At 43.5% G+C, this 24,993-nt stretch overlaps 1 protein-coding gene across 4 annotated transcripts in view; it reads right to left on the bottom strand.

Moving 5' to 3' along the window:
- Positions 1-24,993, bottom strand: part of TLN2 (talin 2) — a 423,915-nt gene that overhangs the window by 238,368 nt on the left and 160,554 nt on the right. For all 4 annotated transcript variants that reach the window (XR_006602771.1, XM_004758776.3, XM_045067453.1 and 1 more), the window contains one exon: positions 14,014-14,092. The gene's annotated coding sequence lies outside the window, so the exon portion shown is untranslated. The remainder of the gene's footprint in view (positions 1-14,013; positions 14,093-24,993) is intronic.

Raw genomic sequence — 24,993 nt, 5'->3', positions numbered from 1 at the left:
CCACCCTTCCTGCAAGACTTCTCTGAACTGACAGACCTCTAATTACCCACTGTATTCCCCACATGGCTTCCGCTGAGCACTGCCAAGGGTGTTCAGACATTCCCGCTCTTGTCCTTACCTGTGTGCCCTGCCCTGGGCACCAGGGACCACTCTAACAGATTCTCCCCAACCATCTCACCCATTCCTGCCCAGGCTCTTTTCCTTGCTGAAACCTCGTGGCGTATGAGTTCTCTCCCAGGCCCTCTTCCATACACCCTTGCCTGGTGGATGTCGTCTGCTCTCAGAACTTGCATCCACCAGATCAGCAGATCTGGCCCTGGTGCTTCTTCTCCAAGGCTACATCATATCTTCAAGCCCTTTTGTGAGTGTATCAATTTCATCTTACTCAAATATAAACCCATCGATTCTCCCGTGCTACCACCTTTCCCAAATTTGCTCCCTTTCCTGTGTGTCTGATCTCAAAAGAACCGACCTCCATCCCACTTCTGAAGCCAGACCAGAGAGAGAGTCACCCTTGACATGAGCCTCTCCTGTGCTTCCACCAAGTCCTGACCACCACCTCCTAAGAATCTCTCAACTCTGTCCTTTTCTCCAGCCACAGAATACCATCATTCCTGCCCAAATTACTCCAACAAGCTTCCCACTGGGTTCCCCACTTCTACTCTTACTGCCTGCCCTTGGATACACACTTCACCTCTTACTGCATGGCCTTCCAAAAGTTATCAGACTAGATCCCACTTGGCTTTAACCATTTAAAGGATTCTAACTCTTCTTAGGAAAAACACTACACCCGTTACTAGAGATTACAAGATCTGCTTTCAATTCTCTTAAACCCTCTGCCCCTACTATTTTCAGTATTTTCCATCTCCACCTTGCTGGCAACAATGCCCCCAACATCCAGAAGAATGCCTGGCACTTTGTAGATGTTCAATAAATGCTTATTGGACGAGTTAGTTAGGTGGGAGAGAATAGCACAACCTAATTTTTAATACAAACAGCCGTCTTCAAATATGCAGAAGTGTTAAACAGGTCACTCAAGTCTTGGGCAAGGGCTTAACAAAAATGTCAGACAGGGTTTGCACAAAATTATTAGCAGCTCAAGGTCAAGATCCTTGAGGTTAAAGAGGAGGAAGAAAGACATACTTGCTCACAGCCATTCAGACAGTGCTGTCATATGTCACAACAGGACACAATTCCACTTTACATGCTACGTGAGGTCCACTGTCAATGGAGTGCTGATAGTTAGGAAAAGCGGGACAGTGGGTCAGGGAGACACACATGTACATGTGTGTGCAGGGCCCAGAGGGAGTCAGGTCAGCTCCACAAAGGGATCAAATAAACCCAAAGGGATGAAAGCCAAAGTATAGGTAAGAATCAAATGAGAAACACTTAACAGAAACTCACTTGGCACACAATGGTGTGCAGGGATATTTTTGCACTTTTCATTATTTCCTGTTTTCCTAAAACCCCACTATAGGTGGCCATTCTGGAGGCTTGCTGAAGAACAGAGGCCCAAATGCTCCCGACTACTGCCACCCACTTACATTAGGTCCTCTGGGGAAGCAAAGGAGAGACAGAGCCAAGGAAAAACATGCAAAGGCAATGGAATTAAGACCACTTTAGTGGAAAACCATCAATGAAATGGCATTGGTAATCTCATTAAGGAGGAGGAGTCCCGCAGATGGGCCACCCTGTCGTCAGCCTTTAGAGTCTCAGGAAGAGCTCTAGATGTCTGAATGACAAATAAAAAGCTACCGTGACTTCTGTGACCCCATGATGGCTCCGATGTCTATTAAGCACTAAGAAAGATCTTTCTCCTGGAGGAGAGAGAGTCTTGCGAGAAATCCAAGGGTGCTTGAAGGGTAGGAGAAAGCCCTTGGACACAATAAAGAGAAGCAACATCCAAGGGACCCATGGCGAAGGATAAGAAAATTATAGTTGTGCAGACACAGAAGTGGATGTGAGGACGTGGAAAATGCATCAGTAGATGACAAGGCGGCAGAGGGAAATCCAGTCACTGATGGTGGTGTCTCCACACAGAGCTGGAGCCCACCACGGATCACTGGCCATGTGCCAGGCCTGTGCTCAACACTACCATCAACTCCACTCCAAACAGAAGACATAGGGACAAAAAAGCAAATGTTGCTAATATTTAGAAATCTCGGTGGTGGTGGAATTCAGACTTGAACCCGGGTCCGCCCAATTTCAGAATCAATGACCATATCTCGTTCCTCACTTGAGCATGACTGATCCTAACCAGATGGAAAAGGGAGTACCCACTTAAACCCACAGAAGAATCCAACAGCAAGGAAGTCAGGCAGTAATACTGCAGTCAACAAAAGCCTAATCACTGAGCTTCACTTGGCCTAGTGCAACAAGCGCTCAAGTCAGGGATGATCAGGACAATATTTTGACCTATTATCCTTCGTGGAGACACATGTTCTCTAGGCCTGGATCCCACCATCATTGAACTTTTTAACTATTCATCCACAGGTGTTCCTTTCCTAGTATGACGTCAATTCCAACCCCCCAAAAGAGCTTTCCAAAATGGCAAATCCTTCCTTATCAAATTCTTTATGTCATCAGTAACACTGTTAATGAATACAAGTTAACCAGTAACACTGGTGTGATACCTCTTACACCTGTTACTATTATCACTATGCAAGTCTATCAAAATGTATCCTGTGTATCCAAGGAAGAGAGATTCTGATATTCTGTCCTTCAGATACCTACCCCCTGTAGCATGGGTATCTGAAGCAGCAGTTTCTGAAAATGAAAACGGAGGCAAACCCAGGAGATTGGCTCACTTGCAGCAGGGAGAGGCTGGACAGCTAAACATGGCATATTGCCCAGACTCCTTTGCTGCTATGGAGTCCAATGAGACAGACTCTTTACCACCAATGGGAATGGGCTCACAGGCAACTTTGATTTGGAATGGAGTCATGGAGCAAAAAGGCAGAGTGTAAGGGTATCCCCAAAAAGCAAGGTCTCTTGGCAGAGGAAGCGCAGTGCAGAAGCTAGTAGCTCATAGAGTTGGTTTCTAATTCAACAGCTTCCCACAGCAAGAGCCATGGCAGCCTTCCCGATTCTGGTGGGAGAAAATGGTTCTGCGGGTGAGGGGTATCCTAGAGGCTTAACCTAGAGCCAGTTCCTCCTCCACACCTTCCAAGGATTCTGGAAGCATCCATCCCCTGGATTAAATCTACTTCAGCTTTAACTCCCCAGAGTAGATTCTGTGTCTAGTACAGGAAATGTGAGCAATAACAAGAAGCTCATCACTTTTACTAGTTTATTAAATTCATAAAATATTAGGTATAAAATACTTAGCCACAAAGGATAAAGAAACAAACTCAATATATTTTAATTATATTTTGCTATAATATCATTTGGGCTAGGGTAATTCATATAAACCACAGTATCACACAATTTTATAAACCTAAACCTGCACTCTAATTCGCCTCATTCATAAACATGAGCTAACTTGACCTACTTTCTAATATATTCAGCTCCTTCTTGTCTGCATTAATCTGCAGTGACATTTTAAAAGTTGCTCTAATAATTTCCATTATATGAAAATGCATTTTTTCATTTATATCATCTTTGATTTTCCTCCCACAAACAAAATACCGTTCTCTCAACAGTTAGCTGCAATGTCGCAGGAAAGGAGAGATACAAGACAGTTGACAAAAAAGGCTCGTTGGTGAACGGGCTCAATCTTGGGTTTCTTTGATGGGATGAGGGTGGGAAGTAGAGGCAAGAATGAGAGATTCTGCCCTGAAACCCCACAATGAGGAAGGGTGAGTTTGGTGTCTCTTTGTATATACCCAATGAGAAATGAGAGGCTAAAAATTGTACAAAGAAATGCAAATTCTCTATCAAACAATATAATGAGGCCATTGCTTCTCAGTAATTCTCTAATATCAGGTGAAGAAGGAGAAGGAGAAGGAGGGGGAGGAGGAGAGGGGGGAGGAGGAGGGGGAGGGGAGGAGGGGGAGGGGGAGGGAGAGGAGGAGGAGGAGGAGGAAGAAGAAGAAGAAGAAGAAGAAGAAGGAGAAGAAGAAGAAGAAGAAATCCACTCCCACAGACACCTTCCAATTATATCCATGTTGAGAGCATCAACAGCCTCCTGAGCAGCCTGAGCTCTTTGCCTCTGACTGAGCCCTCTTTAATCCACTCCTGATAATCCTTTTGAGCAGGTCCTCCTTGTGCTCAAGAACTTTCTATGGCTCCCAAATGCCCAGAGCAGAGATTGGCAAACTATGGCCAACAAGTTAAGAATGATTTTTATCATTTTCAATTGTTGGGGAGAAAATTAAGAATTCTATTTCATAATACATGATTACTGCATGAAATCCAAACTTCAGGGCCCATAAATCTAGTTTACTTGGAACACAGCCACACTCATTTATGAATTGTCTGTGGCAGCTTTTTGTATTCCAACAACAGTCTTCAGTAGTCCCAACAGTGACGGCGGCTTTAAATATTTACAGTCTGGGTCCCTTGCAGGGAAAAGGTTGCCAACTCCTGCCCTGAAGTGGAAGACTGAAAGCCCTTGGCCTGGCAATGCAGTTCACAGAAACCTACACTCCACCAACATTCCTAAGCCTGATTTTCTTTTACTTGAAGGTAGAACATCTACTCTGCCCAAAAGCTCTTCTCTGTTTCTCCAAAGCCTAATTTCCCTTTCCCGTCCTGAAGCTCAGTTCATCCCAGCAGCTTTCAGACATCTTTCTCTTTCTTCATGTAAAGCGTCATATTATATATATATATATATATATATATATATACACTTTAAACTTTCATAAAGTCAGAAAAGACAAATGATTTTAAGAGTGCCTAAGGCTATTCCATACAGCAGTATTCCTAGTAAGTCAAAGACAAAAAACATCATGTCCACCAAGAGGGCAGGATGAGTAAGTCAGAGCAAACCCACACGATGCTGGGCTATGCAGCGGTGCAAAGGAGTGTGGATGATCTCTGTGCACCACCAAGGACAGAAGCCGGGATAGATTAAGTGAAAAAAATCCAGGTAGATCGAAGTGTATACAGTATACTACACTGGAAAAGAAAGGGATGCGTAGATATGAAAGCGCACACATATTTGCTGGTATCAAAAACTGTTTTGTTTTGTTTTGTTTTTTTTTTTTCAAATGCTACATATGAGGAAGGAGGAAACAGGATGGCGAGGCAACAGGTGTAAAACCAAACACCTCTGAATATGCCTCATGTTCTAGATGGAAATCAGGACACAAATTTCAGGAAATCAGGTTGCACAAAATTTCAATTGAAAAAGGACTCTCTAAAAACCAAAAATAAAATCCAACAATGGGGGCGCCTGGGTGGCTCAGTGGGTTAAGCCGCTGCCTTCGGCTCAGGTCATGATCCCAGGGTCCTGGGATCGAGCCCCACATCAGGCTCTCTGCTCAGCAGGGAGCCTGCTTCCTCCTCTCTCTCTGCCTTTCTCTCTGCCTGCTTGTGATCTCTGTCAAATAAATAAATAAAATCTTTAAAAAAAATAAAATAAAATAAAATAAAATCCAACAATGAACCTAATTATATATACAGTTAGTGGCAGCATCATATAGATAAGAACTATTCCAAACATCTCGAAGACTAGGTCTATGCTGTATGCAGCAGGAAATAAAGCAAATGAAAAACTATGGTATCACTGAGAACCAGGGTGGACAAAAGAACATAGATATAAAATTGATGAATACACCTGCATTTTACTTACAAGTATCTGTATGCACTAATAATTGGTTTTGTCCTTATGTAACATACACATACACACAAACACACACAGTCATATTCCCTAGCTTGATCCACTGAAAAGATCCAGAAGCAATGATGAATCCAAATGACGATAAACGTTCCCAGTTTTCACACCATACCTTTGAAATACTCAAAGGAACCAGGGTTCCTTGAAGAAGTAGTAAGTCTAAGTTTGGAGTAAGAAATGGGTAAGACAACCCTGTGACATGGTATGACACCAGGAAGGATACAAAAAAAGTTTTTGTCAAGAGGACTTGGGAGCCAACTTGAATTAGTTGCTACTGGCCAAACATGGGACACTGTGACTATCAGTAAGAAGATTAATTTGAAATGCCTCCATCATATTTACACTGAAAAGAGAAAAAAAGCAAAACAAACAAGAAATAAAACTTCAGTGGTCACCATTAGAGAATGCCACCAGGGAACTCACTGTTTTGAAAAGACAGGGAAAATATCAAGTGTTTATCCTTTCCTGCCTAAACCTCAAGGTAAACAAGTTATTGACATTAAACTTGTCTTTATGTGAGACTTCTTGTAAACAAATAAGGAAGGGATGACAGAACTGGGAATCACTATTTCACAATCACTAATAAATGGAAAGATATAGGCAATGATCAAAGACCAATTATTCCACAAAAAGAGAGACCACCAGTGACTATATATTCAATGAAAATACGTAGCCTTGACTAAGAAGAAAAAAAATCCAGATCTGAATGTGACCAGAACTCAAGCTTTAACAAATCACAGAAAACACAAGGAACAGAAAAATAAGTTAAATGGCACCAGGGGGAAGAAATGATTAAAATTCTCACTATGGGAAATGCTACAGTAGAGTTTCTCAATCTAGGACTATCAACCTTTTAGGCCAGATACTTCTTTGCTGTGAGGGGGCTGCCTTGAGTACCGGAGGATTTAGCAACATCCTCAGCCTCTACCCACTAGATGCCAGGAAGCAGTCCCCTCCCCCCGCCCCCAACACTGTGACAACTAAAAATATCTCCCAACACTGTCAAATATTTCGAGATGGGGGAGGGAGATCATTCCATTTGAGATTCTCTGCTCTAAAGGATAAATAACCCAGTTTCTTCAACAAACAAATCACGGTAGTGGGGGAGTGGATGGGAGGGTCAGGATAGATTAAAAGGGGATTAAAGAAGTACCTGTCAATTACCATGTATAAGCCTTATTTGGATTCTGATTCTAAGAAACAAAAAAGTATGTAGGACAACAGAAAATTCAAACATGAATTTGATATTTCATGGTATTAAGGTAATACCAGTAATTGTTATGGTTCTATTGTGATACGGTATAAGTCCTATATTTTAAGGACAAATCCTGAAACAATAATAGAAGAAAAAAATAAAATAGCAAGGATGTGCTTCAAAATCATGAGTGGAAAGAAAGAAGTCTGCAGACAAAACAACTCTAAGGTTAATCCATGCTGAACCTGGGCAGTAGACCCAAAGTTGACTATAAAATTCTCTTCACTTTTGAACGTGTTTGAAAGCTTTGATGAGAAAAGGTATGAATAAGCAATCTGACAGACAGTTCCACTTCTACTCTTCTCAGTGAGCAAGCAAGCCCCAGAAAGACCATGGGAGGGGCACAAGGATTTTCAGTAACTGAGGAAGCCCGAGGGAAGGAAATTTCTCTTGGGGTCCTATCTGGATGCTGGAAGTCTTCCTTAGTTTACAGCATGGCCCTTAAACACAGAGGCCAACTACTTAGCAGCAAGCTCTTGCAGAGGGAGCAAAGTCCACTCTGCTAGCCTGACTAGGAGAGAGAATATCAGCCCCTCCAGTGACATCTTCCCAAGGGACGTTTAGGAGCCATTTTGCCTATAAGGGATTTTTGCTTTCAGCACTGATTTTAAAAATTGACCCTCACTTTTCATACCCTGAAAAAGAGAAAAAATAAGTTTACCCTGAAGAGAGGTGTGAAATTTTACTCACCCTGCCAGGAGCCCAAGTCTCTGGCAACCCCACCTCAGGACTTCATTCTAGGTGAAAAAACATCAACTTCTAGCTTGTTTAACCCACTGTCGTTCATCGTCTGTTCTGCGAGAAGTAGCAAAACTTAAATCCATTAACCCAGAAATAAATGCTACCTTCTCTTGGAAACCTCCTCTATCCCCTGAGAAATCTCTCCTTCCTTTGAACTTACTCTCCTTCTGCTCATCTGCCAGATGCCTCTACATCCGTGTAATGTGCAGACATATTGCACACACAAATAAATAAATACAATAGAATACAATAAATATAAATAAATAAATATAAATAAAATCTTAAAAAAAATAAGATTTAAAATGTCCGAATAGATTCGGTCCCCTGAATCACTTTTTTAAAAAAAAATTTTTTATTTATTCATTTGAGGTGGGGAGCAAGTGAGAGCACGGGGGAAAGGCCAGAGTGGGAGGGAGAAGCAGGCTTCTCACTGAGCAAGAAGCCCAGTGCGGGGTTCGATCCCAGCATCATGACCTGAACCGAAGGCAGATGCTTAACAGACTGAGCCATCCAGGTGCCCCCCTGCCCAACCCAAATCACTTTTACCCAAGTGTCAAGGGACCTATATGACTGAGGATCAGTGATCTTTGTTTACCAGAACCAAAAATGTCTCATACAGATTACAACTCTACTCAATTAGCACCCTATCCTATCCTTACAATCAATAAATACAAAAATTACAAATAGCCAACACAGATTTAGATTGCTCCAAGTTCTTAGTAAGGTAACCTTGCACTGCCTGTTACTACTGTAATGCAGGAAATTTAATGCAGGAAATTACTCCTGGTAACCACTGCAACAAGGGAAATGTTGACCCCGGTCTATGCATTAAGACTCCACCTCACTAAGGCCAGCTGTCTCTTCCATAAGTAAACTAGGCGCTGCTCTAAAGATCTCCCTTTCTTATTTTATTTTTTTATTTTAAGATTTTATTTATTTATTTGACAGAGAGAGAGATCACAAGTAGGCAGAGAGAGAGGAGGAAGCAGGCTCCCCACTGAGCAGAGAGCCCCATGCGTGACTTGATCCCAGGACCCTGAGATCATGACCTGAGCCAAAGGCAGAGGCTTTAACCCACTGAGCCAGGCGCCCCAAAGATCTCCCCTTCATTCACTACTTACTTCAGAGCATAAAGTCAAGAGGTCAAGATGTTTAGTAAGAAAGTACTATTTGCACTTAGGCAGCCGCTGCTAAGGCCGTTGCCGTGACTTAACAGAGGGAGAAGAGTAACTCCACCCACTCATCCATGGGCTCTTTGCCTAGAAAGCAGATGACCATGTCAAGGGGTCAAAGTACCTTTTCCCCCCACTTCCCAGCAGGTTGAGTATGGATGAAGCCCCATTCCTCACTTCAAATTCACAAAGGGAACCCTGAGTAGGTAAGGACAGTCCCATATCCAGTCCCAGAAATCTATAAAACGGGTTCTTGGCCCCAGAATACACCCATAGCAAGGATGGAGATGGAACTGAGCAGAACTGAGCTTCCAAGGAGCAGCAACAGTTGTCTCAGGAGGGGCTGGTGTGCTGAGAAAAGGGTGTAAGATGTTGCTCCATTTTTCACTTATGAAGCCACACCTATGCCCTCAGCCCACCCCAGGCTCTGAGAAGTACTTCCCAGCAGAGGCCTAGGAGGAGTCTCTGATCCAGATCTCCGCTTCTTCAAGGAAGAGTGTCAATGCTTCTGCTCCACAGGGCCAGTGTGAGGATTTCAACGGACACCAGGCTTCCAATACCTAGGGGCCTAACCTATCAGGTCCTCAATAAATGATGGCTAACTTTAAACAGCAGGTTACTGGCCCTTCAAAGACACCAGAGCCTGAAGCGTCAGGCTTTTTTGGACTGCGTTAGCAGGGGTAAGCTTTTCCTGGCCATGAGCACTGGCTGGAAGGCCGGCAGCACACCCTGATATCAAAAGGTTCTGGTGGAAGGTGGAAGGCAGGCGGGCTGTGGGAGGAAGACCTCCAAACGTAAAGCAGGCTTGCAGGAAGGACGGAGAGACTGAGAGGCTAGGCAAACCTGAGGCTGAGCCCAATACGCCTGGTGCTCATATAAAAGGGAGAATCATTCAAACGTGCTCCACAGAGCTGTGGGGACATCGGGCTCAGAAAGGAAGGACTATAAACTCACCACACACTAGGCTGTGACAGTAATAGCTGTTACCCGGTTCACAACAGAGTGAATGTTACTTCTTGGAGTTCACGTGCAGAATCAAGTCATAGGTAAGCCACGGAAGCCCTCATTAAACAACAGTTTAAATTATTACCAACTCTGAGCACTAGACAATCAAGGGTACAGGGGCACCTGGGTGACTAGGCCTCCGACTCTAGGTTGTTAACTCAGGTCTGATGTCAGGGTGGTGGGACTGAGCCTGCCCCCCCCACCTAAGCCCCATTGGGCACCCCACTCAGTGGGGGTCTGCTTTTCTGCCTGCCTCTCTCCTTTGCATCCTCTCTTTGAAGAAAATCAAAGGTAGAGCTGCCCCAAATAGAAATGTAGATGTGGGGGGTGGGGGAGTAAACAAGAAATAGCCTATACAGGAGACAGACCAAGAATGGAGGAGGCCGGGGAGGTACAGGGAGGAAGTAGCTGTAGGACTGAATATGTGAATCAGCCACAGGGAGGAAGGGAGACCGGGCTGGTCAGGGTGAGCTCATCAGCAATCACATCAAGACACCATAAACAGCTCTTAAAACTGATAATGTGAGAAATGGTGCTACTAGCATAATATTTATACATGTGGAAGTCACAAAAAGGAAAATGATCTACAGAAAAAAAAAAGGTGGCTGCTTCTGAGAAGGAAGACTAAGTGAAGGAAGCAGTGGGGTAAAAAAACCTTTGCTGCTTTTCATTCTAAGCGGTTCTGCAGGATTTTCTATTTTTAACCATTTGCATGCATTACTTTGACTTACATACTTTAAATGAAAGATACTCTCTAAGGCTAGTATTTAGATCATAGCAATAGGATTTCTCTCAACCTGTACCACTACAGCTGGCCTCACAGTGTGCTCACTTCTATTTTAAAGTCTGGTTTAAACTCCACAAGTAAACTAACCATTTAATGGTTCTGGAAAGCTGTCCAGTTCTGATTTGCAGCAAAAAGAACAACTTTGATGATCACGAGAGGTCTTCAGGATATGGGACTTCACAGCTAAAATACGGCATTTTTAAAGATTTGTGTTCTACAGGAGACTACGGAAATGCAGACACAAATACTCCAGAGTCTGTAAATCCATGAAATCCAATCTATACTGAGAAAAGGCTCAAATCCTGAGCTCTCCACAAGGCTGTCTAACATTAAAGAATTTTTTTTTAATTGTATTTATTTATTTGACAGAGATCACAAGTAGATGGAGAGGCAGGCAAAGAGAGAGAGGAGGAAGCAGGTTCGCTTTTGAGCAGAGAGGCCGATGTGGGGCGCGATCCCAGGAACCTGGGAACATGACCTGAGCTGAAAGCAGAGGCTTTAACCCACTGAGCCACCCAAGTGCCCCTAACATTAAAAGAAATTAACTGGTGAGCGTAATTGGCCAAAAAGTATAAGGAAACAGCACATTCTATTATATCCATGTATTCTTCGGTTTAATTATAAAAAACAATCTGGAAATCGTTGTTGTTGTGAAACATTTAGGAAGCACAGACAGCAGAGTGAGGAGCCTAGCACATGTCCACGTCCGGGAACCCTGATCAAGAATGTGATGCTAATTAGGAGGATGCTAATTAGGGCTCCCAGCCACTCAGGGAGCCCACAGGGGGTGAGCAAGTGGCAGCGCCTACAGCCAACAAGCAGAGGAATCCAAAGAATCCGGCTAATGGAGGATGGCAGGGAGACAAAAGTGCATAAGAGATTACATTTTTAATGAAGAAAAATAAGCACAAGAACGCACCTCCCCAGCCATCATAGCTTTGAAGGGACTGATCCAGAATGACAAATGACAATGTAGATCCTGCTGTGAATTTTATAGATTCAAGACCCTGCCCCAAAACAGCCCTGGGAATTCAAAATTCCCAGAGAGACAGAAACAGTGTTTTTCATTTAAAAATAGTTTTAAAGTATTTTTTTATGAGCCTGTAGGGAAAAATGGAGATAAGTTCAAAATATTACATTTTTTTTCTTAAATCCGGAATACATCACGAGTCATTAAGTACGAAGCTAAACAAGTCATTTATCATGTGCCCCTCACCCTCTACACTTTATTATAAATCTCTCTCTCCTCTCTCATGCACACAACCTTTTATAAGCAGGGCCTGGCCTTCCGATATACTCAGAACATGACTGATTGATCATATTTTTCATTCATTAAGTTGTGTTCAGACCCACCCAGGCCCAGGTCCCTTAAAGCAATTCTCTGCTCTCTAGTTCATGTCAAAATAAAAGCTCCTACAAGCAAGTACTCACGACTTTAGACACTCACAGAAGTGTCAAGATTTCAGATAATTCCTCATATTCTTATACATTTCAGACAAATGTTTCTGCTGTTGTTTGATCTAGTTTTTTCCTAAAAAGAGCAGTGAAATAAATATCCTCAGGAAGCAACCCAACCGAACCACACAAATCAGGCAGTAAACCAAGAGCTAGGTTGACAGAAGGGAATATAAGGTAAGTCTGTCAGATTTCATTTAAGTTTCTGGAAAATAGGCATGTTAAAGAAAAGCCAGAAATCACTGGGGCAGGAATTGCAAAGGACTGAACCACTGTGTTCCAATCTATGTAGGCCACGGCATAATATCACAGAACTTTCCAAAGCAGACAGGATTATGTTGGCAATCTGAAATCGGTGTTCTTGTTGCCCCTTCCCCACATTATTTTCCTGTCCCAGTCTCTCCGTCCTCCACCCATGCCGAGCCCCATATACATCCCTCCACCCCAGGGAGAAGTCAATGCAAACCACAGTCTTCCATTCTGTGCAGACCCATGGAATAAGAATGCACTTAGCACACTGCTTTCGGATCTGAAGTCCTGGGAAAGGCTTAGGTCTGCCATACTTCTTGCCCACTGTGCTCAGGCCCTTCAGTCCAACAGGACCACCTGGTGCCCCCCGCAGGTCCTCATAGAATAACATGCACACCAGGACAACCAAATGGGTCCTGGACAGGACAGCTCCCTTCCCCTTCTCCACCCTGTGTACAAGTGATCCCACTGCTCTCAGCTCAGCTCTCAGCTGTTCCCCATCCTTCCCCGCCCTACCCTCCTCACACAAGATCTCTGCAATCGCCTCTCTGGAGCCGGGCATCCAGGCCACCCCATCCCTAGCTCTGAGTGGCCCCACATCACAGATACACACTTATCTGTCAGACACCACAGGCCAAGAAGCTGCCCACGATTCTGTGAAGGAAGAATTCTGTACCTTTTTATCCAACAACTTAAAACCCTGTCGAGTTGGGGTTTTTTGGGTTTTGTGTGTGTGTGTGTGTGTGTGTGTGCATGTGTGTTTTTTTAAGATTGTATCTATTTGTCAGAGAGAGAGAGAGAGAGAGAGAGCATGAACAGTGGGGAGGAACAGAGGGAAAGGGAGAAGCAGGCTGGGCTCGGCCAGCCTTCATTTTACAGATGAGGGTATGAAAATCAGCAAAGATCTACTTGTCCCCAGTTGTGGAGCTGGTCAGGAACAGAACTGGTAAGCCTCATGTGCCACGATACAGTTTTTGAGTGCAGGGGTGTAAACCAGCCCTTCTCAACCTGTCAAAGGTCGATCCAGGCATAGCGAGGACCTGCAGAAGATCACCTTTGTCCCTCCTGAGGGTATTTTGTCCCTGACAAGGGTAACTCCCACACACCACTTGGGATCATGCAATCCCACCCAGGACTATCAAAGGGGGAAACTCACGACCTATACCCAAAGTTTATCTCGTGTTAGAGCAACCGTGTGCCGTCCCTGGAGGGCTCCAAGAATCCCCAACCAGTCTGATGGTGCAAAGACTTACTGGAATTTTCTACATTAATTCCTTATCCAACACTTCAAAAATGCAAATTTATAAAGCCAACGGGTGTGAATAAATGAGAATTTATTCATGCAGGAAGACTAAACACAGCTCCTCCTCCTGCCTTGCCGGCCCCTACCTTCACCCCACCCAACTGCTGGGGGAAAAATAAACAATTTAAGTGGCAAGACCAGCAGTGACATGCCTGCCTCAGAAAACGTCAAATGAGACAATTTAAGTGACAAGGTTTCGACACTTACATTTTATCAACGCAGGGGAGCGGCTAATGAGAAGAAGATATATTTTTTTCAAGGACTCACCTGAATTCTCCGTTTATGTAAAGAGTTGATTTCCCTGAAGATATCCTAAAGCATCTGAGAAGCCTTCCAGCAGCAGTACCTACAACAGTAATAAACATCATCGGGATCAAGTTATGTTAGAGATGTCAGTTTCTGGAGAAAAAAAAAAACTATCTATACATTTGGTCATTTCCCCCCACACTAAGCATGAAAGGAAGTAACTCAGGAAACAATGGATTTCCGCTACAATACATGGGCTGGGAATTCGCTGTACCAACAGGGAATTGAGGTCCCAAGACAGTTATTTCAAAGACCAAAATTATGTTACTGTTGGCAAAGACGCAGAAATGCATTTTTTTTCCCCTTCCCTGTGGCAGAAGTGCTTAATGGCTTCAAATTTAAACAAAGACCAAATATATACATTTCCTCACCCACCTGCTCCCACCCCCAGTGTTTAAAACAAAAATCAGGCATGCTTAGTCTTTTTAAAATTAGCTTATATGAGCTCTTCTGGTCTCGTTCACCCTTTTCTTACTCAGTTTCTGAAACACGTCTTTGAAGTGGCCCCTTCTCGCTTCAACTGATCCCATGTCATTCCCAGTTCCCTGAGCCATTCACAACTGACCACTTATCACCTCAGTTCCCGGAAACCCAATCTGAAGCAGAGAAGCACCACCATCAACTGCAAAAATCAAAACGTCTCAGCCACAGTTAAACAGATATCTGAACGACAGCATACATGGGAATCGATGAAACAGAACATCCAGGTAGAGAACTAAGTATTCATATGAAACAGACCAAGTACATGGAATCCTATCTGGGGAAGCGTAGGAGACTGGTTCATGAACAGCGTGGTTAGCTACGGAGGAGGGAAAAGTCTAGATCCCTACCTGTGGAAAAATAAACTCAAAAACAAACAAACAAACAAACAAAACAGAATCAGATGAGTACTAGAAGAATATACCATAATTCTGTAATATGAAGACAGAGGAGGCCCTTCTTTTATTTTTTTATTTTTATGTTTTTTTTTTAAAGATTTTATTTATTCATTTGACAGACAGAGATCACAAGTAGGCAGAGAGGCAAGCAGAGAGAGAGGGGGAAGCAGGCTCCTTGCTGAGCAGAGAGCCTGATGCTGGGCTCGATCCCAGGACCCTGGGATCATGACCTGAGCCAAAGGCAGAGGCTTAACCCACTGAGCCACACAGGTGCTCCCAGAGGAGGCCCTTCTAAACATGACATCAGGGGTGCCTGGCTGGCTCCAGGTAGAGCACACAATTCTTGATCTCTGCAGCCCACGATGGGTGTAGAGATTGCTTACAAATAAAATCTTTAAAAAATTAGTAAATACAGGGGTGCCTGGGTGGCTCAGTGGGTTGGGTCTCTGCCTTCAGCTTAAGTCATGATCTCAAAGTCCTGGGATCGAGCCCTGCATTGGGCTCTCTGCTCAGCAGGGGGCCTGCTTCCCCATCTCTCTCTCTCTGCCTGCCTCTCCATCTACTTGTGATCTCTCTCTCTGTCAAATAATAAATAAAATCTTAAAAAAAAAAGAAAAAGAAAAAGTAAATACAAAAGAAACTGGACATCAAAAACTGAAACTACAAAGGACTGAAATATTTGGCTGGCCACCTTTTTAAAATATCCAATTTATGAAAAAAAAATCTCAAATTTATGAATGACAAAATTAAGTTTAAAAAAAAGGGCAAAGAAAAAAAGGTGAGATTTCCATCAAAGGGTGAAATAAGAAACTATGTAGTTTTACCTATTTCAGTATTTTATCTAAAATATTTGGACAGCAGACGTACAAAGGTTGCTATCCTTATTAAGCAAAAAAAAAAAAAAAAAAAAAAAAAGCAGTAATACTTCCCTTGAAATGGACATAGCCAATAAACTTTCCATGAAAAGAATTATAATAGCAATAAACATCTGTAAATATAATCAAGTACACTAACAATGAAAAAATAAAATTTAGACAACTGAGGGTTTTTTTTAACCTGTCAGACTGATAAAAATGTCCAAGACTGACAATAGCAAACATTACAGACACAGCTCATCATGTGGCCCACCACGTATATTATTTTGGCCATGTGTAAACTGACACATTCTTTGATCTAGCAATGCTACCTCTAAGAATTTGCTCAAAGCAAGTAATTGTATAAGCAGAATTGTATAAGATGGACATACATAGCATTATTAGTAATTATGAAGGGAAAGAAGTCAACGCCCTCTAGGTTCACAAGAGAGACACGTGAAATAAACCGTACAGACTCTGGAAACAATGATGGAGATCTGTATTTACTGACGGGAAAAGATATCCCTCCATATGACCAAAACAGATAAACGACCACGCGCACTAGGATTCCATTTGTATGTGCCTGTTCCCAGATGTCCGAAGACTTATCTAGAAGGATGTTTATCCAAATAGTTACAATTACCTCTGATTACTGGAATTTTAGAGGATTTTCACTTCTAAATACTGTTTGACTTTCTTCAAATGAGCACGATTTTTTCCAAAGAATACAATGGAGCTATATTTAAATACCACGCTCAACTGTCGGGTGTTTCGCTACATAGATTTCTACCTGCTTTCTGTCAGCTTTCCTCTCCACTTACTGACGTTTCTATCATAAATGTGCTTGTAATGAACACGGATTACAGTTCCCATCCTCATCTCCAGCTCCTGTTCGTTCCCCAGGGCCACTTGATCCTTGCATATGCGTTCCTAAGACACACCTGTATCCATATTACCAAGGCTCCCCGCCCCCACCCTTTTAAGGTGAGCAGCTCCATTCGGGTGGTTACTCGTAACCCAACCAGTACCACAAAAATACAGCGCTGCTTCTTATTTTCCACCTTCTCAATCTTCCCATCCCATTTGCAAACAGAACAGTAAACCCTATAGTCCCAAGAATGAAGATTTATCACACAAAATGTCATGGGATGTTTATGACCTCCAGCTGAAGAAACTGAAGCAAGAGCCTCAAAGCCAATACAACAAAGGCAAAACTGCTTCAAGAGACAGGTAGATTCATTCCCTGACTAAGAAGAGAACTGATGAAAAGACTATTTGAATAAGAATCAAAACAAATGGGACATACTTGTCCACATGGGCCGTTTCTATGGTTCAAATATTCTCCACTATAACGTTTTAACCACTTCACTGATTTATTTTTATTGGATTATGTTTATCTATGAAAAGCCTTTTCTTTTTTTTCTATTTAGACTACAAAAATACAGTAATGTTTTCCCATAAAGGGACCATTATGTTCCATTTCTCTCCAGCAAACAAATTTATTCTTCTCGGTGCCCTAGTTTTAAAGGTTGAAAAGTTCCATATAATGCATGAATCCTCTTAATACCATAATTATAAACCTGGTTAAAAAGCTATAATCCCTTGTAGACATACAAATCCCTTTACAGGTGTGTTGGATGTAAAGTACAAATCTAATTAATCCTTCTCCATCTCCTGGAGGCTCCCTCTCTCCCAAAAACAATGTCCCTAGAAAGTAGACAAAAGGACAAGAGCCACTATCCAATTTCAGAAATGAGTAATCACGAGACTAAACCAAGTATCTGTGTCTCCAGGGCATAACTCAGACAACTGCACAGGCCACCCAGTGCCGTCCACTGCCTCCTTCTTCTCACCCCTCCTCAGTCCAAAAGCCACTTTCTAAATAGGGGAGTGGGAAGCCAGACAAGCCTACCTCTGAGGCTGAGACACCTCTGAGTTTGAGACAACATACTGCATTTAGGGGAACACAGTGGTTAAATGTAGAGACTGATCCTGCCTGGATCTGTCATTTACTCGTCATTTGGCTTTGATGTGCCTTAACCTCTCTGTGCCTCAGTTTCCTTCTCTGTAATAATGCCCAGCATAAGAACTCTCATGAGGATTCAAGAAGACAGACTCTTGGGGCACCTGTGTCTCCTGGGTGGCCCAGTGGGTTAAGCTTCTGCCTTCGGCTCAGGTCAGGGTCTCAGGGTCCTGGGATCGAGCCCCGCATCGGGCTCTCTGCTCGGCAGGGAGCCTGTTTCCCCCTCTCTCTCTGCCTGCCTCTATGACTACTTGTAATCTCTGTCTGTCAAATAAATAAATAAAATATTTTAAAGAAGAAGAAGGAGGAGGAGGAGGAGGAGGACTCTCTAAAGCAATCAGCAATACTCAAGAAACAGACCTGATGGGAGCACTGATGGGAACAGCGCAGGTCAGAAACTCACTATTTATTGCCTGACCAGAGTAAGGTCGCTGAAAGAATTCTGGAACAGAATACGAATCTACTTAGGACACTTACTCATTAAAAGTGCTTATTTTTAAGATGCATAAGACCCTTTCAATTAAAAAGAAACTTAAGGGGACCAGCAGCGGAAAATTTAAGGACCTCTGCCTTACAATAGACTGCTCTGAACCATCATCTGGTAGATCATTTGGCAGCCCCACACATTGGACCTTTCCTGAATCTTCTGAGAGAGGCACAGGTAGATGTGACCAAGAGGCAGCAAAAGCTACTGACTCGTCACCAAGAGCAGGACATCATGACTGGACTTAAGTGATTCTGTATCCTGGACCACGTGCTACTTGCTCCAACAAGCTTCAACACACCTCTCAGAGTCCTTGGCTACTCATCACCAGACCAGAGATAGTAATACTTAGAGATTTCAGATGTAGAAGTGAAATAAGAATGTACAGGGGCGCCTGGGTGGCTCAGTCAATTAAGCATCTGTGTCTGGCTCAGGCCAAAATCCCAGGGCCCGGGGATCAAGCCCCACGTCAGGATTCCCAGCTCAGTGGGGAGTCTGCTTCTTCCTCGACCTTTCCCCCCTACCACTTGTGCTCTCTCTGTCAAATAAAATCTTTTTAAAAACCCGAGAATATATAAAGTTCCTAACTCAGTGCCTAGAGCAAACTGCCCCCCAAATGGTATATCCACTATTGATTATCATCTTACCAGCACTGAAGCAACAGAACGCATATTAAGTAATCTGAGAACGTACGGATAATTTTTCACCGTGAGGGTTTTTTGGACCCTTGTTTTCCACATTCCACTCGGCAGAATCCACACAGGACTGTGGAGGCAAGGTGAAGGGGGATCTCAGGAGGCAGGAAAGTCTAGCCGTCAAAGGCCTGCGCAAGGCTTGCAGCAGAAATCTCACCATGTGGTACAGACCCGAAGCAGCGAAGAACATCTCCTTCCTAACATTTCATTCAAAGACAGGGTACAGTGGGGCACCTGGATGGCTCAGTTGGTTGAGTGTCTGGCTCTTGGTCTTGGTTCGGGTGGAGGGCTCAGGTCAAGATCTCAGGGTCCCAAGATTGAGCCCCATGTCAGGCTCCACGCTCAATGTATTGTCTGCTTGGGATTCTCTCTCCCTCTCCCTTCACCCTAACACCATCTACATGAGCCTAAAAATCCAGAGATGGGCCCATATGAACACATCTCAGATACATTTACTGTCCAGAGTTAACAAGGTGCTTTTATAACATTAACAGCAAGCAAAGCAGAAAAAAATCTAAATTTAATTGAAGATGACAAGGGTACACAGTTGACCCTTGAACAACATGGGTTTGAACCCTATGGGTCCACTTATATGTGCCTTTTTGGGGGGGATACAGTTCAGTATGGTACGTGTATTTGCTCTTGTGATTTTCTTTTCTCTAGCCTACTTTACTATAAGAGGGCACAGCATATAATACATATAACATCAAGCTATGTGTGGACTGTTTATGTCAACAGTAGGCTGTATCAGTGGTTAAATTTGGGAGAAGTCAAAAGTCCCATGCATGTTTTTGACTGGGGACAGGGGCGGCAACTTCAACCCCAGCGTCGTTTTTAAGTCAACTGTGTTACTTTGAGCTTGAAGTCAGCACTTAACATTGTACACATGTTATTACTAATTCTTCAAACCAACATTCTAGAAGCAAATAAACCAAGGAGCTCTTCAGGATCCCTAAAATATAGACAGGAAGAGGCAAAGAGTCAAGAGAAATTCTGAAAATAAAATTCTCCCCATGTCCTGCAACACCTACCACTTGCCAAGGATTTCTCCTGCTTTTTACCTGCGAAGACACCTCAATGTTTATAGAGTCCAGCTCTGCTGTCAGAAGGCATCAGACTCTGAAGGGAAATGTCCAGTTCTGTTTTCATGGCCTCCTCCCTGCGGACTTTCCAGCTCAAGGCTGGGTGCTGGGGTCAAAAGAAACTCAACTTCTCTTTCTCTGTCAAGTAAACAAATAAAATCTTAAAACAAAACAAAACAAAACCTCAACATAACACAAGCTCAAAGCATCAATATCCAACAAGGCCATCAGAGACGAGAAATGATAAGCTACCTTGCTCTATGCTGGGCAAAGAGAAAAGCTCCAGAAATCTCTTTGTATTCCTCTCAAAGCAGCATTCTAGCAAACTAGGAAGTCACGACTGTTACACAGAAAAAAAGATTCTCAGTATCAATGGGGGAAAGGCTGGTTTAAACAACACTAAAGAGTTTCTCCAACGTAGAACATTTTGGACCCTTTGAAGTGCTAATATTGATTGTGAATGAGTAGCTCCAACCTTATTTGTACCCAGACTCCCTTACTCCTGGAGTCTATGTCCTGGGACAAACGCCTCACATGACAGGAAAAAGTTATAATTAGATTTTTATGCAAATGATGATTGAAGGCTTACTCTGCCCTACTACATTTACAATTGTACCAAGCACAATGTCCCCTAAAGGATCAGTTAATCATGCAAACAGCGTTACGGCAGAGCACGGGGAAACACGTGTTTACCACGAAGACTGGAGAGGTGCTAGGATTACACAAGTTGCCTCACTCCCTCTCTACACTCAACCCACATAGAAAAACTTGAGAAATGCCTTGAATTCCTTCTTGTTCTGTAATTCCCTGCTCCTCTCCTCTCACAAATGCACAGATACTTAGAATCACTCCAAATTAATAATAGGAGTAACTAGGATGTGAAGTTCATGGGAACAACAACTGCCTTTGGTGCAGCCCCTCAGCAGCATGGGCCCAAAGGTGCCCCACCAATAGTGGACTATGCGATGGGAGCAGTAAGAGAGCTCATGTATCATTAACTCACCATTTTATCAACTAGCCGAAATATGTACTGTACAGGTTTCTCTATTTTAGACTGACTCTAAAATGCTCAAATTTCAGGGCACCTGGGTGGCTCAGTGGGTTAAACCTCTGCCTTCAGCTCAGGTCATGATTCCAGGGTCCTGGGATCGGATGGAGCCCTACATCAAGCTCTCTGCTCAGCAGGGAGCCTGCATCCACCCTCTCTCGCTACCTGCCTCTCTGCCTACTTGTGATCTCTGTCTGTCAAGTAAATAAATAAAATCTTAAAAAAATAAAAATAAAATGCTCAAATTTCCTATTTCTTTTTCTCAAAATGTTTTATTTTCCCTCATTTCATTTCTACCATCATCTCCTGCACCCCCCTCAAAAACTATGTTTTTCCTTATGGCTTTTGGGTCAGAAGGAAAATTTTGGTCTCTAGACTACTGTATTCAGTATATGGTTACAGCCAATTGTTCTCAATAAAAGCCCAATTAACTACCATTCAAATGACTAGGAATTCCAATTAATCAGAGCTATGAAGAGAGTCTCCTTTGGGGAAAGGAAGAACAAACACATTTATCTTTCAGAAGTCTGCAATCATACACCAAAAAGCTTTTATCACCAATTTGCTGAAAAAAAAAAAAAAAAAAAAAAAAAAAAAAGCAACTGAGCAGGGAGTACAGATATCAAGAAATATCCTATGTTATTAATTTCAAGGCTCTGAACATAATATTTACAAGACGCTACAACACCTTCAAATGAACAAATAAGTTCAACATTTTTCCAAACTCAATTCACTACGACAAAATCAGTCAAAGGCATTTTAGAAAAATTTCTAACAACTGTGTTTTTTCCTTTAAGGATGAGGGAAGGAAAGAACAGGGCAATTCTGCTCTAGTTCCTCCTTGGTCACCCCAAAACTCAAGTTCATGAGACTATTCCCAGCTCACATGTCTGCTAGAGAGCTGGTCGTGGCCAGGGTGTTCCTATGGGTAGCCCCCAATCTTAGCTGGGCTGTGTTCCCACCTATTAATGGCAGTCCTGCATACTCCCTGCATGCCAGCTCTCCCCCAGCCCCAGACTACACCAGCTGGGACAAGCATTCGAGTTGTGTCCTCAGCTCCCAGGTTGCAGGAACCTTGAGGACTCACTTCTTCACTTCCCACCTTACTTGTACTGAAACTCAGAACCTGAAATTCGAACCCTTCACCCTCTAAACTGCTTCCCCTGAGGTGGCCTTTGGCCTCTAGTCTCCCATGCCTAAAATGTGCTCCCCACACCACTCTTCATCTGCCTTCCCATCAAGTTCCACCTAGTCTGGGGGGAATTCATCAACCACAGCTCTCCTCTGTGCTTAACCATGTCACATTGAAATCATCTAGTTAGATGTGATCACTAGATTGTGAGTTCTTGGAAGCAGGGGCTGTGGCTTCCCCCATAGTCCTAGCCTCGGCTAGAGCACAGTTCCTAACACATCAAGGACTCATATATCAAAATATCTTGTATGAGGGGCACCTGGGTGATTCAGTGGATTAAGCCTCTGCCTTTGGCTCAGGTCATGATCTCAGGGTCCTGGGACTGAGCCCCACAACAGGCTCTCTGCTCAGCGGGGAGATATATATATATATATATATATATATCTAGATATATATATATATATATCTAGATATATATATATATATATATATCTTGTATGATTAGTAACTCCAATATATATATGTATGATTGTATGATTATGTATGATTATATGATTGTATGATGTATGATGTATGATTGTATGATTAGTAACTCTATTTCACCCAGTAACTCCAAGACACTGGATTGGGGGGGAGCTTTAAAAGGCTGGGGTACAGGGCGCCTGGGTGGCTCAGTGGGTTAAGCCACTGCCTTCGGCTCAGGTCATGGTCTCAGGGTCCTGGGATCGAGTCCCGCATCAGGCTCTCCGCTCAGCGGGGAGCCTGCTTCCTCCTCTCTCTCTCTGCCTGCCTCTCTGCCTACTTGTGATCTCTCTCTGTCAAATAAATAAATAAAATCTTTAAAAAAAAAAAGGCTGGGGTACAGCTACACAGTCAGGCCGGCGTCAGGTGTCAGAGTGTGTGTGTGTCTGGGTATGTGTGAGTGTGCATACATGTACAGAAGAGAAGGGGCTGCCTTATTCTGTGATCACGCTCCACCCCTGTACCTCTAAGTCAAGGTCCCAGTTAAAGCCCCTTTCCCTTTTTTAATCCAGGGATTGGCTGAAGACTCACTCTTCCGCCACAAACCTTTAGGAAGTTTCTCTCCTGTTTGGCTTAGTGTCAATTAGGGAACTACACTATTTAGTATTTATTCCCTCTTTCCTATCCCACAAGCAAACAAAAGTTTTAGGAGCTTCAGCGATTAGAGAACAGGACCAAAAAATAACCCTCTACAAGCTATGATCCTATCCCTCCACCCCTAAAGCAAACCTGTCTTCTCAGTCACTCCAGCTTGACTCTGTGGGCGAGCACGAAGCCATGCCGAGTACTAACAGTGGAACTGGACGTACGGGAAGAGGTAAATGTCACCATCGACTCTACGAGCATGTCTTAGAAAGGTGGGGCAAAAAGCTGTGGTGAAGATACCACGAAGGGACAACCATACAGTGTCACATTATTGGCACTCAAAGGAAATGAACGGTCAAGCCTGGACTTGTCAAGAGGACTTGGAGGAATCTTAAATGTCTGTTACTAGATGGAAAGCTGACGTGAAAAGGCTACATACTATAGGACTGCAACCATAGGACAATCCAGAAAAGGTACAACTATGGAGACAATCAAAGACCAATGGTGGCCAGCGACTGGGGAGAGGTAGGCATGAAGAGATGGAGCAGAGTTTTTAGGGCCGTGAACCCGCTCTGTATGATACTGTAATAGTGGATACACGTCATTGTACATTCGTCAGCGCTCACGGAATGTACACCACGGGTGATGGGCAACAGTGAACCCGACCGTGAAGTATGGGCTTTGGGTGATTCTGATGTGTCCACACGGGTTCATTGATTCTAGCAAACGGACCCTTTGGTAAGGGCTGCTGGTAGCTGGGGAGGCTGTGTGTGTGTGTGGAGAGCAGGCATATGCAAACTCTGCATACTTTCTGCTCCATTTGCTGCAAACCTAAAAGTGCTCTAAAAAAAAAAAATCCATGAAAAAAATTAAAATTAAAAAACTTTTTTTTTTTTAAAGCAAGAAAGGAAGGTGAGGTGTTGGCTCTCCATATGCCTCCAGTAGCACCAAAGCCAGGGAAATCCCTCCAGGGGCCTCACCCCTGTAGGGAGGAGCCCAGGGACAGATCAAGGGTGAGACAAGGGGGGCTGGGTATCAGAAACAGTGATGAAAAATCAGGAGCCACCACTATGTGACCTGTCGGTATCTGAGTAGTGAGGTTGAGCAGCGGCTACCCAGGAGCATTCTAACCTGCTAGAACGGACCCGAAGCAGTTGTAACCTCCCTAGTTTTAGTCCCACTGCCACCTCGGCCTATAATTTGAGGGCTATTCCCCCATGCCAGCACCTTAAGAACAGCTTCTAGAGTGTAACAACTCAGCTAAAGGACACGAAGAGAAAATGTAACTTCCTCAAATGGGAAGCCATCTGGCTTTCCTCAGCAGTGGAAAACTCATCAACTGGAATTGAATATCACAAGGCTGCAGCCAGCAGAAGGAACGGTCAACCTCTTTAGGAGACGTGCTGAGCACCCATGAACCCGCAGAAGGGCTCATTCCTCCAGCCCCCCAAGCATGGCATTTTGAGTGCCGTGAGCCAACATAGGACAACATAAAAGCAATGCAGGAATCAAGGTGCACTGTGAAATTTCATCAGTCTCTGGGCAATGTAAAATAAGGACCGCAAACAAGAGCATCAGATCATTTGGGAGGGATGGTCTGGCTCATCAAGTACAAAGTAGCTACTCAGGTTCACACAA

The sequence above is a fragment of the Mustela putorius genome, unplaced genomic scaffold (assembly GCF_011764305.1).
Source record: "Mustela putorius furo isolate JIRA1106 unplaced genomic scaffold, ASM1176430v1.1 tig00003896_pilon_pilon_pilon, whole genome shotgun sequence".
NCBI lineage: Eukaryota > Metazoa > Chordata > Mammalia > Carnivora > Mustelidae > Mustela > Mustela putorius.
This window is presented reverse-complemented; position numbering and strand designations above follow the sequence as displayed.